The sequence below is a fragment of the Eurosta solidaginis genome, chromosome 3 (assembly GCF_040869045.1).
Source record: "Eurosta solidaginis isolate ZX-2024a chromosome 3, ASM4086904v1, whole genome shotgun sequence".
Lineage (NCBI taxonomy): Eukaryota > Metazoa > Arthropoda > Insecta > Diptera > Tephritidae > Eurosta > Eurosta solidaginis.
This window is the reverse complement of record NC_090321.1, coordinates 155,551,406-155,568,508: the sequence shown is the minus strand read 5'-3', so window position 1 is coordinate 155,568,508 and position 17,103 is coordinate 155,551,406. Positions and strand designations below refer to the sequence as shown.

General features: G+C 33.8%; 1 protein-coding gene and 2 long non-coding RNA genes across 4 annotated transcripts in view; 1 reads left to right on the top strand and 2 right to left on the bottom strand.

The window, feature by feature from the left end:
* LOC137244413 (succinate--CoA ligase [ADP/GDP-forming] subunit alpha, mitochondrial-like) overlaps positions 1-17,103 on the bottom strand; it is a 127,557-nt gene that overhangs the window by 16,646 nt on the left and 93,808 nt on the right. The gene's annotated exons all lie outside the window — the stretch shown is intronic.
* On the top strand, positions 2-6,094 carry LOC137244425 (uncharacterized). Of its 2 annotated transcripts, XR_010950987.1 has the most exons (5): positions 2-137; positions 301-335; positions 864-946; positions 2,276-2,360; positions 5,447-6,094. It is a non-coding gene; the product is annotated as an uncharacterized lncRNA (long non-coding RNA). The 2 variants fall into 2 exon arrangements; XR_010950986.1 differs by lacking the exon at positions 5,447-6,094 and having other exon boundaries at positions 2,276-3,136.
* Positions 5,980-8,598, bottom strand: LOC137244422 (uncharacterized). Its single transcript, XR_010950976.1, has 5 exons — positions 8,396-8,598; positions 8,236-8,320; positions 7,794-8,153; positions 7,479-7,733; positions 5,980-7,419 (listed from the first exon to the last, which is right to left on the bottom strand). It is a non-coding gene; the product is annotated as an uncharacterized lncRNA (long non-coding RNA).

Genomic DNA, 17,103 nt, shown 5'->3' with positions numbered 1-17,103 from the left:
TCTGCGTACCACGCTGAACGAGAAAAGTGGCTTACAATTTTGTGCTTAAATTTTACAATTTGTTATTGTTAATAATACGTTTTTTCTTTACAGATTCAATAAGGAAAAGGCGAAGCAACGTAGCGTACTTCAATTTGGTGAGCATTGTAATTGAATTTCAATGATTTTAATTATGATATAGAAAATATTGCAAGTCACGCAGACGCCATGTTGAATATATTTTTTAACTAGGCAATTTGCAATATTTACATATCCTTGTATTAATGTTTATTATAAAGTTATTTTAATTTCTTCTTTCAGATACTCTTTACAGGATTTTTGAAATTCTGCAGCTGGTGAGTATTTGGAGCACCTTTTAGTGAAATCCCAGCCAAAAATGCGGTAGCTATTTACGCCAGCATGACACCCTTCAAAAACGTCCAAAAATATCGAGAGGGGTAAGAAAAGACGCGTTTTGAACCCAGGATCGCGCGTCCGAAAAAGGAAAGCAAGACATTGACGTCGTTCGAATAGTATTCACGAAATATCGAAAAATGGCACCGGACCCCTCCGAAACCGTGATTGGCATCCATAGTATTTTTGGGCTGAAAACATTTTGACCGTTGTGTGGTCACAATTAATTCCGTGTGTGATCAAAATTAAATCCGTGCAAAATCCCTTTGTACACAATGTTTTTTTTCTGTACAAAACAAAGTTACAACAACCACATAACCACACATTTTCGGATCCTGGGTTCAAAACGCGTTTTTTTATACCCCTCCATATTTTTGGACGTGTATTGAGAGACCCGAGAAACCTGAAACCGAAACATTTTGTGAATATGTGAAATTCTTTATATATAACAATTTTCTCATTTTTTTCAGAAAATGGTAAACAAATTTTGTATAGTTGGGTGCGGGTTAGGGGTACCGCTTTATCCCTTCCCACCGGAGGGAGAAATAGACCGGTGAGTAGAAAATGTTTATAAATATGTGGTCGAAATGGGCAGAGGCTCCAAATCCTCAAATGCGATCCCCAAATACAAAATCTGCAAATACCACGACGCATTCGAACAATTCTTAATAATTTCTACACATAATAACTACGTATTCTGACCCTCACCAATACACAAACTCAATGGGTCAAATAAGTCGAGGGCTTACAAGGTGAGCAGTGAAACCACCCACCTCTCCCGCTCTGGTGCAAAATCTATAAATTGTTACAACTCAATGTAAATTTTCTGGTAAATCAATAATTTTTGGTATCTGGCTCATACAGATCGAGTTTTCGAAAAACGATTAGTGGTGCTCACCTCATCGCGCTATCCGCCATCCTTCAATTATTTTTATTGGCACGCTTTTATTAACTTTACCTGTATGTTTGTTTCTTTGTAACTTCTTCAAGGTCATATCGAGACCCTTCCGGGATCATTTCTGGAATTTTTTCCAATTTCTTTAAAAAAAATAATACTTTTTTCCCTCAATTTTCTTTGCATCCCATTCTGCTAACTTTTAGAGCACGCTTCTAACTACATATAATAAAAAATTAAAAATTTTATAGTGTAAAACTAGACCAATATATCTTTATTTCAGCGGAGATGCAAATAAGTTAATAAAACACACTTTCTTTATTCGCAATCAGTCTATTGTCGTCTTTCAGTGAGTTTTACAGCTCCGGCTCACGCTCAATTCTCACGGGAACGCTCTGGATCATTGAGAGACTTGAGAAGCAGATGGCGTGAAATTTTCGCACACGTGAAATGTGATAGGCAGATGTCGCCGCTGTTTTTCATTTAACTCATACGGCGAAAGGCTAAGTAGCGACATCTATTTTTGAAAAAGTAGGTATATTAAAGGCCGGGTTGCCAACCTAAAAAGAAGTCCGGATGATAGCTTATATCTTGACAACAGGAAATTGACCATCATCTTTCTTCTTCTTTTACATAGTTGCATTCATTCTGAATATCATATATTTCGTATATATCGTTTCCAGATTCACCATCTTACAATAGCATAAATGCGACAAAATTTTTAAGGGTCCCATTTTTGATGGTTATAATAATGATCGCACTGCTTGACGGCTTTTCCATTTGTTATGTTAAATTTTTGTAACCTTGACTTTCACTTTCATTAAATAACCTTGACTTCCATGCTACATTTTACTAAACCAACTGACTAATCTTTCAAACCCATTTATGCTTCGTAGTTCCCTCATATAGACATGTATGCACATTACATTTTTTGTCCATACGTTTGAACTAATGCATGCTTTTTTGTTTTCTTTCTGCGTTCATTAGGCGGCGTGAATGGTTGCGACTGTTGGATGTTACTGGCCCCACATCAAAATTTATATTTGCATGCCAAAGGCATTTCTCCCACAAGGTGAGAGGGGGGCGGTTACTTTACAAAACCGTATTTCCAGACATAAATTTAAGAGTTTTAGAGCCTCCGGTGACAGACTATGAGAAAAATGACTTAGGTAGTACACTTGACCCTAAATTCCCTTTAGAAGATTTTCAACCTGTCCCCTTGTCGCCCACAGAGGCAGAAATGACGCCATCTCCAATCACAGTTCAGTCTTCTCTTGAAGCTAAAGTTTTAGGCGTCGAAGATTTACAACCGGTACCTTTGTCGCCCAGAGAGGCAGAATGGACTTTAACCCCAGATATGGTTGAAGTATCCTTTGAGGAATTCCATCTTCCCTCTTCGGACGTTGAGTTTAACTCCTCTTTAACTTCTCTAATCCAAATAGAGGCTAATAGCAGACAAATCCAAACACCTAAACATCTAACTGATGGAACTCCTAGAAAAAGAAAGTACCGGCAAATTATAAAAGAAAAAGATGAGGAGTTGGGTAGGCTGCGCGAAAGAGTAGCCATTTTAGAAAAAAAAGTTTTTAGTTTAGATGTTAATCCGGATTTAACTGTAGAATGGCAGGACAGTGAAATCCAAGAAATATGTGACAAATTGCCTCCACATGTGGCAGAATGTGTGAGGAATTGCCTTAGAAACACACCCTGAACGCCTAAGGGACATAGATTTGCCAGGGAGGTAAAAACATTAGCACTAGCTGTTAATTTTATTGCTCCTTTAGCTTATAGGTACCTTAAGCCCCTATTCACCTGGCCATCCAGAAAAACACTAGAACGGTTTGTTCAAAGTTGGCCACGTAACCCTGGCTGCGGCTACAGCAGCATAAAAGCTCTAGAGCTGAGAAGCCGTGGCTTCACAGAGATGAAATGTCCCTGAAAGTGCATGTCCACTTTGAAAGGAATAGGGATTTAATTATGGGACTGGAGGACTATGGCGATGAAAATCGCACATCCAGAGTAGCTACGAGCGTTTTAGCTGTCCTTGTCCAAGGCATCGGTGGGAAGGCTTGGAACCATCCTTTGGCATACTTTTTTGTACACAAAACGTGCCGAGGATCTGTTTTAAAACAATATGTTTTTGAAATTATAACTCAGTTTCAGAGTATTGGACTTCATCCCTGCCAAATGGTAACCGACCAAGGGCCAAATTTTGTAGGGTTTTCAAATATTGTGCGAGTCTCTCGGGAAAGGCCATTCTTCGAGGTTAACGGCCATAAAATATTTTATTTCTTTGATTCCCCACATCTCATCAAAAGTACTAGAAACTGTTTGAAAAATAACAAAAATAAAGTATTTTTTCAAGACCGCCCTGTAGATTGGATGGATATTGTACATCTTTATAAACAAGGGTCTCAGTATGATATTTCATGTACACATAAATTAACCAAAAAACATGTAAGACCGAAAGTTTTCGATAAAATGAGCGTACATTTAGCTACACAGGTCTTTAGTAATTCTGTGGCAAGTGCAATGTTCGCTATCTACAGCTCCGGGCTTTTAAATAGTTCCAAATCTCCATCCTTTTTTAACACTGCCGAGTTCGTCCTTTTTTTCGATAAACTTTTTAATATATTTAATAGCAGCTACTTTGGAAAAATAGGAAATTTTAAAGAACCATTTCAAGGTACAGCGAATCAACTGAATTTTCTTGACGAGGCAGAGCAGTTCTTAAGCTCAATTAAAGTTTACGAGGAAGAATGTGATATTACCAACACTTATCTCTTTATAAAAGGTTGGCTCTTAAATATAAGTAGTTTGCGTCATTTGTGGCAATTCTTGTCAAATAATGGCTTTACATTTTTACTCACACGTAAACTATGTCAAGATAAATTAGAAAACTTTTTTGGTCATATTCGTAGAGGTGGGTCATTTGATACGAGGATAACTCCGCAGAGATTCTCGTATCTTTTTAGGCAAGCCTGGGGCATAAGTTATATTAAATGCGTTGACAAGGGGAACTGCGAACTCTTGCCTGAGGATGAGTGGGAAGAATTTTCTAACAGCACCTTAATAGCAGCTTGCAACGACGCCTTAGTTAGAGATACATCTTGGCAGCTTTTTCAAGGCTTACCTAGGCCTAGACCACGCTCATTTCAAGATGTCAAAATCAATATTTCGGTTGATGTTGATGAAAGTAGTTTCCTCCATAGAAGCGCTTTTGTGTATTTTTCGGGATATATGTATTTTAAATATTCCAAGCATCATGTCTGTACAAAACCATTGCCAAGATTTGAAAATGAAATGACTGAAAGCGATTTCTTTTTTAACATAAACAATTTTCCAATTGCCAACTTGTGTGCCCTCCAACCGAATTTGTGGAATTTATGTGGAAATTAGAGAAAATCTACACAGACAATTTTGATTCACTTTGTCACAGGGTTGGGTTTTCTCAAATTATGTTTGAGAAAATGATAGACGTAGAGCCGTTCGAATGTTGTGAAAATTGCAACATCGATATTTTTAAATGTATTTTTATAAGAATTAGAACATATTTTCTACTTAATAGCTTTAATAAAAAATCGGCCCATGAAAAACTTAAAAATATAAGTTTTTTGCATGTGCAAAACAAACCGCCGATTTTAGATACTAGTGTTCGTCCGCAAATTTCGAATCAATCCTAAGGATAAGGTTTTTATCGATTTGGGTATCTAAAAATGAGCTCCCAAATAGTAAGGTTGTACGCTCATTCCCTTGTTCAACGATTTATGTATTCCTCTATTTTACAGGAGTGAGATCTTTTTTACAGTAAATTTTTATAAGCTCATTTTCTTTGCAGTTGTCTGGTGTTACATATAATTATTATTATTACGTTACATATCCCATTTCCCCCCATGTCTACTTACTACATAAGTCATATTTTTCTGGTCTGTCATAGTACGTAGTTGTATATATATATATATATATATATATATATATATATATATATATATATATATATATGTAAAAGACTATAGCACTAATGTACCTGAATTGTACAATCTTTTATTTTATTTTTTAACATATTGCTTAGTAATTTTATTATGTAGGAGTAGTATGAATAAATATGTCGCACGTTTTATTGTAAACTGATTCAACTCAAAATTTTGATCTTTTTAGATATTATGACAGGCCAAGATAACCAACTGGCGATATTATACTGACATTTATAAAATACTCAAAAAGATCAAAACATAAATACATTCTAATGTCATTTTTATATTGAAATTAAATTTTGGATGAAAGATGTAATAGATCGTGCGATTTACCGTCATATGTAAAAATTTTAATACGTACCTGAATTGTGCAATCTTTTATTTTTCTTAAAACTGTTGCTTAGTCATTTTATTGTTAAGTTGATATATTGCTTAGTAGACTTTTAGAAAGTAGATACTTATGTATGGGTGAAAATAGGCCTCCTGGGGAACCGAAACATGTCTACGAAAGCAAACAGTATAAAAGCAGCAACAGTTGAGGCACGAAAATCAGTTTTGATTTAAGCAAGCTATCAGTTGCGAAGTATAAGTTTTATTTTCAAGTAGTCTAATAAAGACCATTTTTGCATTATTCAATATTGGAGTTATTTATTCAACAGTTTAGTGATTCGAACATTAGTAGAAGGTTGCAAATAAGAGGAATTTCAGTAAATTCATTACAATATGTATGCAATTTTGTTTTTTGTACCAAAAAAAAACGATTTATTCCAAATAGCTTTGTATATTATAAAATAAATAAATTTAAGTTAACATTTTGTTTAATAAATCCTTATAAAACTAACATTGCACAAAATTTTTCTTTGGTATAAGCAGTTGACAAGTAAGTATCAGCGTACTCGTAGTAGACGTGGAAAGCAGTTTTAATATTAATTAATATGAAAAGAAACTATAATGGCAAGAAAAGCAATTAAATCAGCTTTCTTTTTATGTAAATAACCATTATAATTTCTTATCATCTTTCCTGAACATTAGCCTGTCCTTAGAAGTTACAGAATACCGTACATATACTTCTGAATGCCCAAAAGGCAGTTTACAAAATTAAAATTTTTTAAAGAAATATTAATTAAAATGAAAAGAAATTATAATGGCAAGAAAAGCAATTGAATCAGCTTTCTTTTTATGTAAATAACCATTATAATTTCTTATCATCTTTCCTAAACATTAGCCTGTCCTTAGAAGTTACAGTATACCGTACATATACTTCTGAATGCCCAAAAGGCAGTTTACAAAAATTAAAATTTTTTAAAGAAATATTAATTAAAATGAAAAGAAATTATAATGGCAAGAAAAGCAATTGAATCAGCTTTCTTTTTATGTAAATAACCATTATAATTTCTTATCATCTTGCCTAAACATTAGTCTGTCCTTAGAAGTTACAGTATACCGTACATATACTTCTGAATACCCAAAAGGCAGTTTACAAAAATTAAAATTTTTTAAAGAAATATTAATTAAAATGAAAAGAAATTATAATGGCAAGAAAAGCAATTGAATCAGCTTTCTTCTTATGTAAATAACGATTATAATTTCTTATCATCTTTCCTAAACATTAGCCTGTATTTAGAAGTTACAGTATACCGTACATATACTTCTGAATGCCCAAAAGGCAGTTTACAAAATTAAAATTTTTTAAAGAAATATTAATTAAAATGAAAAGAAATTATAATGGCAAGAAAAGCAATTGAATCAGCTTTCTTTTTATGTAAATAACCATTATAATTTCTTATCATCTTTCCTAAACATTAGCCTGTCCTTAGAAGTTACAGTATACCGTACATATACTTCTGAATGCCCAAAAGGCAGTTTACAAAATTAAAATTTTTTAAAGAAATATTAATTAAAATGAAAAGAAATTATAATGGCAAGAAAAGCAATTGAATCAGCTTTCTTTTTATGTAAATAATCATTATAATTTCTTATCATCTTTCCTAAACATTAGCCTGTCCTTACAATATGCAGAGTACGGCACATATAATACATACAAATTTAATAATGTTAATATATAAACATGTATTTAACAGCATTTTAGTACACAAGCCTGAAGATTATCCATTTGTTCGCGTTGTATCGGATGCGGTTATGTCATTATTACGCAATCTGTTAAGAAAAAAATATGTAACGTACAACTTTTGAAGTTCAAAAAATTGCATTATTACCTACTAGTTGCTGCGTTGTAACAATCATTACCCAAAAAATCATAGTTGATGCGTCCATAATGCGCTAATACATTATGATGAATTGATATAACTACATCGACTTTTGCCTCCGCCGCCGTAGACATATTGTTTACAAAAGAAATAAAACCGTTTAAAAACATTGTGAGCAGTCGTTAGATATACAAATTCAATGGATATTAAACCACTTACATTATTGCTTGCAGTATTCGTTCGGTCACAGCACCCACATCTCAACTGGAAATTGTATAAACCCTGCAGAAATCGTTGGATAATGTGGTCCACTGGAGTACTTACCATTATACTCCTCTGTAATGCAGGAATGGACCAACTCATGTTTCTACACGAACATATTGTAAGGCGATCATTGCTCGTTTTTAACGATTGTAATCACTACACGATGTTTATTGGACTGTGGGTACTCCATGGATTACTCTGATGTAATGCGGAGCTGGAGTATATGGTCCAGTCCTAGGACATCGCAATGTTAATTGGACCATATTTTTTGTATGAATTGTGGTTAATTTGGGAGCACTCGGTTGGTCCATAGCGAGTACTCCATACATGCATGCATGGAGCACTCGCGATTTTTGCAGGGAATTTTTTCTTCACATTCCTGGCGATTTCACAAAGACCTTTTGTTATGATATCAGTAGACTGAAAAAGATGCATTGCAATAGATTAGCTAAGAATTCACGATAAAATTGTAATTTAAAGAATTAATCAATTTAATAATTACCTATGTGCATATATGGATGTACTATGGTCCTGTCCTCCCTGCTTTGCTGGCGCTTGCAAAGTCAAAGCTACTTCAACCTTTATTCCTAAATAAAAGATATGAAATGTTTTACAATTTATAGTTGTCAATATTTGTACAAAATATTCAAATATTTACTTACCATTCTCAAAATTTTCTTTGTTTACAAACGAACACCACACGAATATTTTATTGAAGCCGCCATGTTCAAAAGCTTGGTTGCATTTCGTAGTACTTTTTAAAAACTTTAAAAACCACAAGGAACGCTTACTAAAAAGCGTATTTATCCTGGCAAAAAATAGTTGCCCCATAGCAAAAACTACAAATGAACTTTGAAAAATATATTATGGTAAATGTTCAATTGGAATTTTTCAACTTTTCAAAAATTCATTTCACCAGTTAACCTGGAACTACTACATAATTCTACTGCACATGCAAATGCAACTCAGCTCAAAATAGTTATCTTTTGACCAAAAAATCATCTCTGAATATCAGGTGATCCAATCACTTTGGAATTTTGACGTCTATGCAGAAGTGATCACACTTTGTCATCATTCACAATGATCTGTAAAGCAACAAAATATGTATGTTCAAATTGTCAAAATCTGTGTATTGGGGTTGGTGTGAATGGTATGGAATGGAAACATAAAACTTAGCAGTTTTTGTATGTGTAAGTAAAATGTTGAAAATGGGTTGGTTTCATTTTGAGTTTGCCATCTCCTTTTGACAATCCCTTCGACCATGCAATGACATAAATAAAATCAGCTGATGAGATGAGCCAACCTGTACATAATTGAACCATCATCTGGCTCAAATCTCATTGGAACGGTCTGGATCAACCTTATGAGAGCTGGCAGCACTAATATAAAACATCTGTTTTGTTGAAAATAAGAAGAAACGTACACAAAATTTTAAGATACTGATAGAATTATTAACACTTAAAGGCACCATTACTGATACTTAGCTTAGACTTGACTTGAATTGGCGTAAACTTGGCAACTTAGCCACGATTATACTCCACTTAGCGCATACAATCTGTCATCATAATCAATAAATGTCAATTTGTATGACAAAATGTCAAAATGAAATGGAAACAAACAAAGCATCTCAAAATGTAAACGTCACTTAGAACTTACATAGAAAATCAAAATTCAATAGACTTCTAAGTCAAGTTAAGTGTTGCTAAGTTTTGAGTAATCAGTACAATGTTCATTTAACAGAACTGTAAGTGACAGTTCTCAAGCCAAGTCAAGTCTATGCTAAGTATCACTAATGAGGCCTTAAATAGTTTCGCATGTAAGCAAACTATTTGTTTTCATTACATCATCAAGTTGTTTACTCTTTCAGTGTTTGTGCTCTTAAATATGGCGAAATCTTTTATGTTCAAAGCCTTTTCTCCCGGGAGTGGGAGTCGAACTCGCACCCCTACGATAGTTGAAATGGTTGTAAACGCATTCACAACAGGCATGACGTAGCTGAATGCGTTTACAACCATTTCAACTATCGTAGGGGTGCGAGTTCGACTCCCACTCCCGAAATCTTTTATGTATATACAAATGTACACATATTTACATTAGGGGGAATCATGTAATCGTATAAATGCTTTATAAAGTGTGTAAACGTATACATTTATCTAGTACGTAAACGAACTGTCAAATTTTGTATAAAAAATCATTTACACAATTTGTATAAATTTACGCGCACATTTCATTGTGTAAACGCGGTAAACTCAAAGGAATGCAACCTTGCAGACATTACAGCAGGCTTTTCATCAGAAATCTCCAACATCAGCAAGTCATTTACTAGAATAACTTAGTAAAGACGTTTTAGTTTTGATTTTTCACTTAATCTTGGCATTTTTTAATTTGTATAACAATCAAAAAATTTTTGTTTGGCAATAATACAGCTGATAAACAATCAAGTTTATCAAGAATATTTCTAGGTGCGTTCATATAACAGCGTGTGTAAATGGATATAATTTTACGCCTTATAAGTTTATATGCTTTCATGAGTCCCCCTATTGTTTACTATATAGTTTGGCAGCTTAAATTGAGGTTATGTTGCGAATAGAGTGGAAGGCACTCGAATTCAGTGAAAGAGACACTTGAAAGGAGTGGAATGAAGAACAGTAAGAAGAGCAGAGTTGCATTGGATTAATATAACCAAAGAGGATAAATATAATAAGAGCCGTCACTCGTTATTTTTTAAGCATTTACTCGATGTAAACCGTGAGGTAGTCGCTACTTTTGTTTTATTAGGGACATTTTTAAATTGCCTGCCATTTATCCATGCGGTGTTATCACTTTATGCAAACGTGTTTTTTGGAAAGAGAATTAAATAATTAATTAAATACAGTCGGAAAAATAAACAAAAATACCCCATGAAAATGTATAGAAGACATTTATAAACATCTCGCCCAAAAAAAAAGTAGCGACTATCTCACAGTTTACATAGTAAATGCCTAAAAAATAACGAGTGACGGCTCTTATTATATTTATCCTCTTTGATATAACTTCAATCATTGCATCAATATTAAAGATAAATTTAGGAAAAATAATTAAATACTTGAGCATAAGCACACATTTTCTTTCAGTTACTGCAATTAAGGTGTCCTAGATGCTATATAATCCAAAACTATAACATTTTATGTCTGTTTAAAAATTTAACTTCAATTTCCCTTAGATTTCCGTAATATGACCATTAGTGATGTTTGTGTGCAAATTTTGAGCGATCAGCTGTTAGTTGCGCTACTTGGTAAAGTTTAAAATGCATATTTAGTTCAGTGCTACAATGGCTCAACTATACGGTTGGCTCATCTCACCAGCTGATTTTATTTTTTTCATTTCACTGGAGTAGGGATTGTCAGAAGGAAATGGCAAACTTAAAATGAAACCAACGAATTTACAACATTTTCTTACTACATACAAATGCTGCTAAATTTTATGTTTTCATTCCATTCCATTCGTCTAACACCAACACCCCAGCAAAAATCTAGTGATTGAAAATGGCGACCAAGAACAAAATATCCCACATTGTTCCACAATTGTTACTATGACAGAATGAGATGGCGTAATTGAAATGTTCAATACATATATGCTTGCCTTTTCTTACATGCTATAGCTATCATCCGGTGGAAAAAGCCTGAGCCAGATAACTAGTTTTGCATGTAAATGCAACAACAACGATTTGAGCCAGATAAATCCAGATAGAAGTCTGGTTCAATTTATGAGCCAGATAATTTGTTAATAACTTCTTTTTAGGTTGGCAACGCGGCTGTTAATATACCTACTTTTTCAAAAATAGATGTCGCGGCTTAGCCTTTCGCCGTATGAGTTAAATTAAACACAGCGGCGGCATCTGCCTATCACATTTCACGTGTGCGAAAATTTCACGACATCTGCTTCTCAAGTCTCCCAATGATCCAGAGCATTCCCGTGAGAATTGAGCGTGAGCCGGAGCTGTAAAACTCACTGATAGACGGCATATGTTCCCTCAAATACGTCACAAAAATTAGTAATTTTACTGGTCAATTTACGGGTACAATTTTGCTGGGAACATTCCGTGTGACATTTCCTCCGTGTCAATTTTTTGCTGAATATTTTGGGTTGGTCGTCGTTGTTGTAATGGTAAAATGACCCAAGTCATCTTTTCAATGACACATATGGCAACACTATAACTTGCATTACTAACATGACATTGTGAATACTAAGAAGAATAGGAAATATATATATAAATAAGTATTCAGCCATTGTAAGGCTGTTAGGCAGAAAGAATAAAATGTATATGTGGGGTGCAATATGAAAATGGCGATTGGCAAGGGTGTGCTCGACATTTTCATATTGCACCGCCATGATTGTAATTTTGGACACCGAAACACGCAGACGGCTCTCCGTGAATTTTTAATAAAACGCGAAGTAAATTTAAAATTTAAAACTAAGTAAATAATACTTTTTTTATGTGAATGGGTATTTGGCGCACGAGGCCGCCAAGAAACTTCATCTGAGGAATAATAATGGCAACCATCTGGAGGCGGCGCCCTCCACGGCATAGCAGCTAACTGGGGTGAGTGGATAACGGCAAGCGTAGCCATTGTACGTTTCGCGATATGGCGACCGTGAGGCTGGAGCCTCGTTCATTTTTTCAATTTCGGCGGTGAGTAGAGTGGTGTTAAAAAAAGTGGCAGTGGGTGATAGAAATTTTGGAGAAAAATTAATATTGTATAATAAACTAAAGCTAAAACTACGACAAATTAAAACAGAAATATTATAAAAAGCGGTTAAATAGTAAAATTACAAATAAATAAAACAGAAATAATACAGAGCTAATTGTAGAATGGAAAATTTTCGATTAAAATCAAACGTTTAAAGGAAACAGAAATAATACAAAGGAAAAATCGTTTTAAATAATAAAATCACCTAAAGAAAAAAAAAGAAATAAATTATTCGGAGGTAATACGAAATTTAATACCTTAATAAAAGGGAAATTTTTAACAAATCAACTAATTCTACGACTAATTCAACAAAAATAATATAAAAATATTCTAAATAACGTAATGTACTAAAAATTGCAACTAAATAATGCAGAGGTAATACAAAATTAAATATCCAATTGGAGGAAAGACAATTTTTAATAGAAATACAACTAATGCAAGGACTAAACTTAACAGAGATAAAACAAAATCTTTAAATTAATAAAACCAACTAAAAACTACAATAAATATAACGGAGATAATATAAAAGCAAAAACGAGGAAAATTTTTGTAAAACAACGCTTTTAATAACGGCATATAACCCACGCCACTACAAAACGGTAAAACATCGCCATTTTCAACCACCACCACCACCGCCAGAAGCAGCAATATTAACGGCAGCAAAAACACCGGCAGCGACTTCGGCAGCGAATCCGGCATCAGCAGCATTGGCGACGACAGCGGCAGCGTTTACGGCAGCAGCACAATAAGTATAATATACATATACGTATTTAACATTGCTTTTGCCTACGGGTATTTTTTTCTTTAAAACCTATATATGTATGTATATTAAAAATTAAAATTTTATATTAAATTCGGTGTCTTCGCTTTCCAATTAAAATAATTTCACATTTCATATAAATTTTGGATTTTTGACATAACAATGGTTTGTTAAAAACCAATTGAATTTTTTTATATAAACGGTGGTTTGTTAAAAACCAAATAATTTTTTTGATATATGCGGTGGTTCCGTTAAAAACCAAATAATTTTTTTGACAATATGCAGTGGTTCCGTTAAAAACCAATTAAGATTTTTTTATTACATGCGGTGGTTCCGTGAAAAACCAAATTGAGATTTTTTTGAATAAAGCGGTGCGTCCGTGATTACCACATTTTTGTATTTTTTTTTTACAATTCATACCTATGTACTTTTGTGACATTTTAAATTCAATTAATTTTTATAGATTTTTCATACAAGTTTACTGCAGTTTCAATTAATTCTTCTAATAAATTGTTAAATATGTATTTAGCGACTATTCACCTGCAAATCAGTTCCCTTTCATAAAATTTTTTTTTCTGCTCTCTTTTTCCTCAACAATTTAACTTCAAATATAAATTCAAAATTCAAACAAGTGCTTTAGTAATTTCATATGTACAACCTTAGAAGTGGTAAGCAAGTGCAAAAAACTTCAGATTCAGAATGCGATTCAGATAATTCAGGCTCAAGCTACGAAAGTTTAGCTTCATCTTCGACTGAAAAAGTCACCAAACAGGAAAATAAATTATCGTTGTCAGCAGATTTCCTAGGCTTCGAAGATTCTTCAAGTAAAAATTTAACTTCTAATTTAGTTTCAAATCTTAACGATTCAAATAGTGAAATATTAACTTCAACTTCTAACGCAAACCCAGATCTTAACAATCCAATTAGTACAAACGTGGCCTCATCTGCTAATTCAGCTCCAGATCTTAACGATCAAATCATGGCAACACCTGAGGAAAAGAGAATTTTTATTAAGACATGTGCTAATTCTATTAGAGAAAACTACAGTGGTGATCCTCTTGCACTTGATTCTTGCATAGACAAAATTGCATTACTTGAACAATTCGCTACTGCAGATTTAACCGATACTTTTATAGCGTTATTAAAATCAAAATTAGAGGGTAAAGTTCGTGAAGCAATACCAACACAAGTAACTTCAGTTAACGAAATTAAAACAGCTCTACGAAGTAGGGTCAAACCAGACAACTCGAAGATTGTAGCAGGGAGAATTGCAGCGTTGCACGTTAACGGTAACAATTATACAGATTTTGCCAAAAAAGTTGAAGATTTAGCTGACTCACTTGAGCGGTCTCTTATTATTGAAGGGATCACTCAAGTAAAAGCTCATGAAATGGCAGTCGAACAAACTGTTAACGTGTGTAGATTAAATGCAAAATCCAATTTAGTAGAAACCATTTTAGCCTCAACGGAATTTACAGATCCGAAAGACGTAGTAGCAAAATTTATTGTAGAACAAAACAACGTGGTAAGAGTACATTCAGAAATTCACGTGGTAGTTATCAAGGTTTTTACCCAAACCGCGGCTATACTGGTTATAGAAATAATAACAGTTCATTTTCATACAATAGTAACTATAACGGTATTAATAATCAAAGATATAGGAATTATAACGGAAATAGATATCAGAATAATCACAATAATAATACGCGTCCAAATACAAATCCTAATTCAAACAATAGTAACAATAGAGGTAACAATTCGAGATCAGCCAATGGTAGAGGTCGAAACGCAAACGTTCGCGCTTTAAACGCCAGCGCCCCTCAGGAGCGAACACTGAGGGAGGACGAACTAAGCCAGTAAGCGAACTTCCCTCACCAGTAGGCATCTATTGTTTAAATTTAAATTACTCAGATTTCATAGAATTACAACTAAACGAGTCACAAAAATTTTGTTCTTTCCTAGTAGACACTCAAGCCGACATTTCTTTAATAAAAATATCATGTCTAGACAGAAATATTTCCTTAAATACGAACGACATTATTAACATTACCGGTGTCACTTCTAATTCAGTTTCTACTTTAGGTAAAATTACAGCAAATTAAAAATTTTCAAACTTTTCTATTAAACATACTTTACATGTAGTAAATGAAGACTTTAATATTCCATCCGATGGCATACTGGGTAAAGATTTTCTGAAAATTAACAAATGCATTATTAATTATGAAAGAAATAGTATTTCCTTTTGGGTAGATAATGAAAAAGTCGCGATACCAATCCTACACGGAACAGAAAGCGACGGGTGCATTGTTAATTCCAGTAACCCAATTATTAAAGTTATAAATACTACGGATGATATAAAGTATGTCAAAAGAAAAAGTATTCGGATAGAAATACTTTCAAACTACAATGTTTATACAATTAACAGAAACAGAAGACAAACGTACCAAAAAACTAATTTCGATTTTGAAAAATCAAATACCTCAACATGCTCATAGTAAATTAATTGACCTTTGCATAGATTATGCCGACATTTTCGCTCTTGATACGGACAAAATGACTTTAGATAACTTTTACGAGCAAAAATTAAGACTGACAGACAACGAACCGGTATATGTTAAAAACTATAGATTGCCATACTCTCAACGCGAAGAAATAAACCGCCAAGTAAATAAATTGTTAGACAATGATTTGATTGAACCCAGTTATTCGAATTACAATAGTCCTTTGATTGTAGTCCCAAAGAAGGATACAATTGGTCAAAAAGCTTATCGTATGTGCGTAGATTTTCGCGCAGTAAACAAAAAACTTATTGCTGATAAATTCCCACTAGCTAGAGTTGATGATATTTTAGACAATCTCGGTAGAGCAAAGTATTTTTCCACATTAGATCTTTTTTCAGGATTTCATCAAATCCCCTTGCATCCTGACTCTCGTGACATAACGTCTTTCAGCACTGACCGTGGCGCATTTAGATGGAAAGTGCTTCCATTCGGCTTAAATATAGCACCAAATTCATTCTCACGAATGATGACCATAGCTTTTTCGGGTATACCACCCAATGTCGCATTTTTGTACGTCGACGATATCATCGTCATAGGGTGTAGTGAAGCACACCACATTAAAAGTCTTTCAAAAGTTTTCGATACTTGTAGGTCTTTTAATCTCAAACTTAACCCAAATATATGCAACTTTTTACGACCAGAAGTTACATTTTTAGGTCACAAATGTTCAGCCAAAGGTTTGTTGCCAGACGACTCTAAAATAAACGCAATTAAAAAGTATACAAAACCGAATGACAAAGACGCGGTAGGACGATTTGTCGCGTTTGCAAACTATTACAGACGGTTTATACCTAATTTTGCGTCTCTGGCAGCGCCTCTGAACCGATTAAGCAGAAAAAGAGTTGAATTTGTATGGGATGTTGAGTGCGAAAGAGCATTTTTATCTTTGAAAGCAGCGTTACTTTCACCAAAATTACTTCAATACCCAGATTTTACTAAACAATTCATTATTACAGTTGATGCTTCCACAACTGGATGTGGCGCTATTTTGAGTCAAGAACAACAAGGTAGTGATTTACCAATTTGTTTCGCTTCTAAAGCATTTAATAAAGCCGAACAGAAAAAACCCATTATAGAATTAGAGCTTTTAGCTATTTACTTTGCAATCAAGCAATTTCGACCATATGTTTATGGTACCCATTTCATTGTAAAATCAGACCATGGACCTCTAGTATACTTATTCAACATGAAAGACCCATCTTCAAAACTTTCAAGAATAAGACTGGAACTGTCTGAATATAAATTTACTATTGTATATATAAAAGGTAAATCAAACGTTTGTGCTGATGCACTATCGCGTATAACAATCGATGAGATTA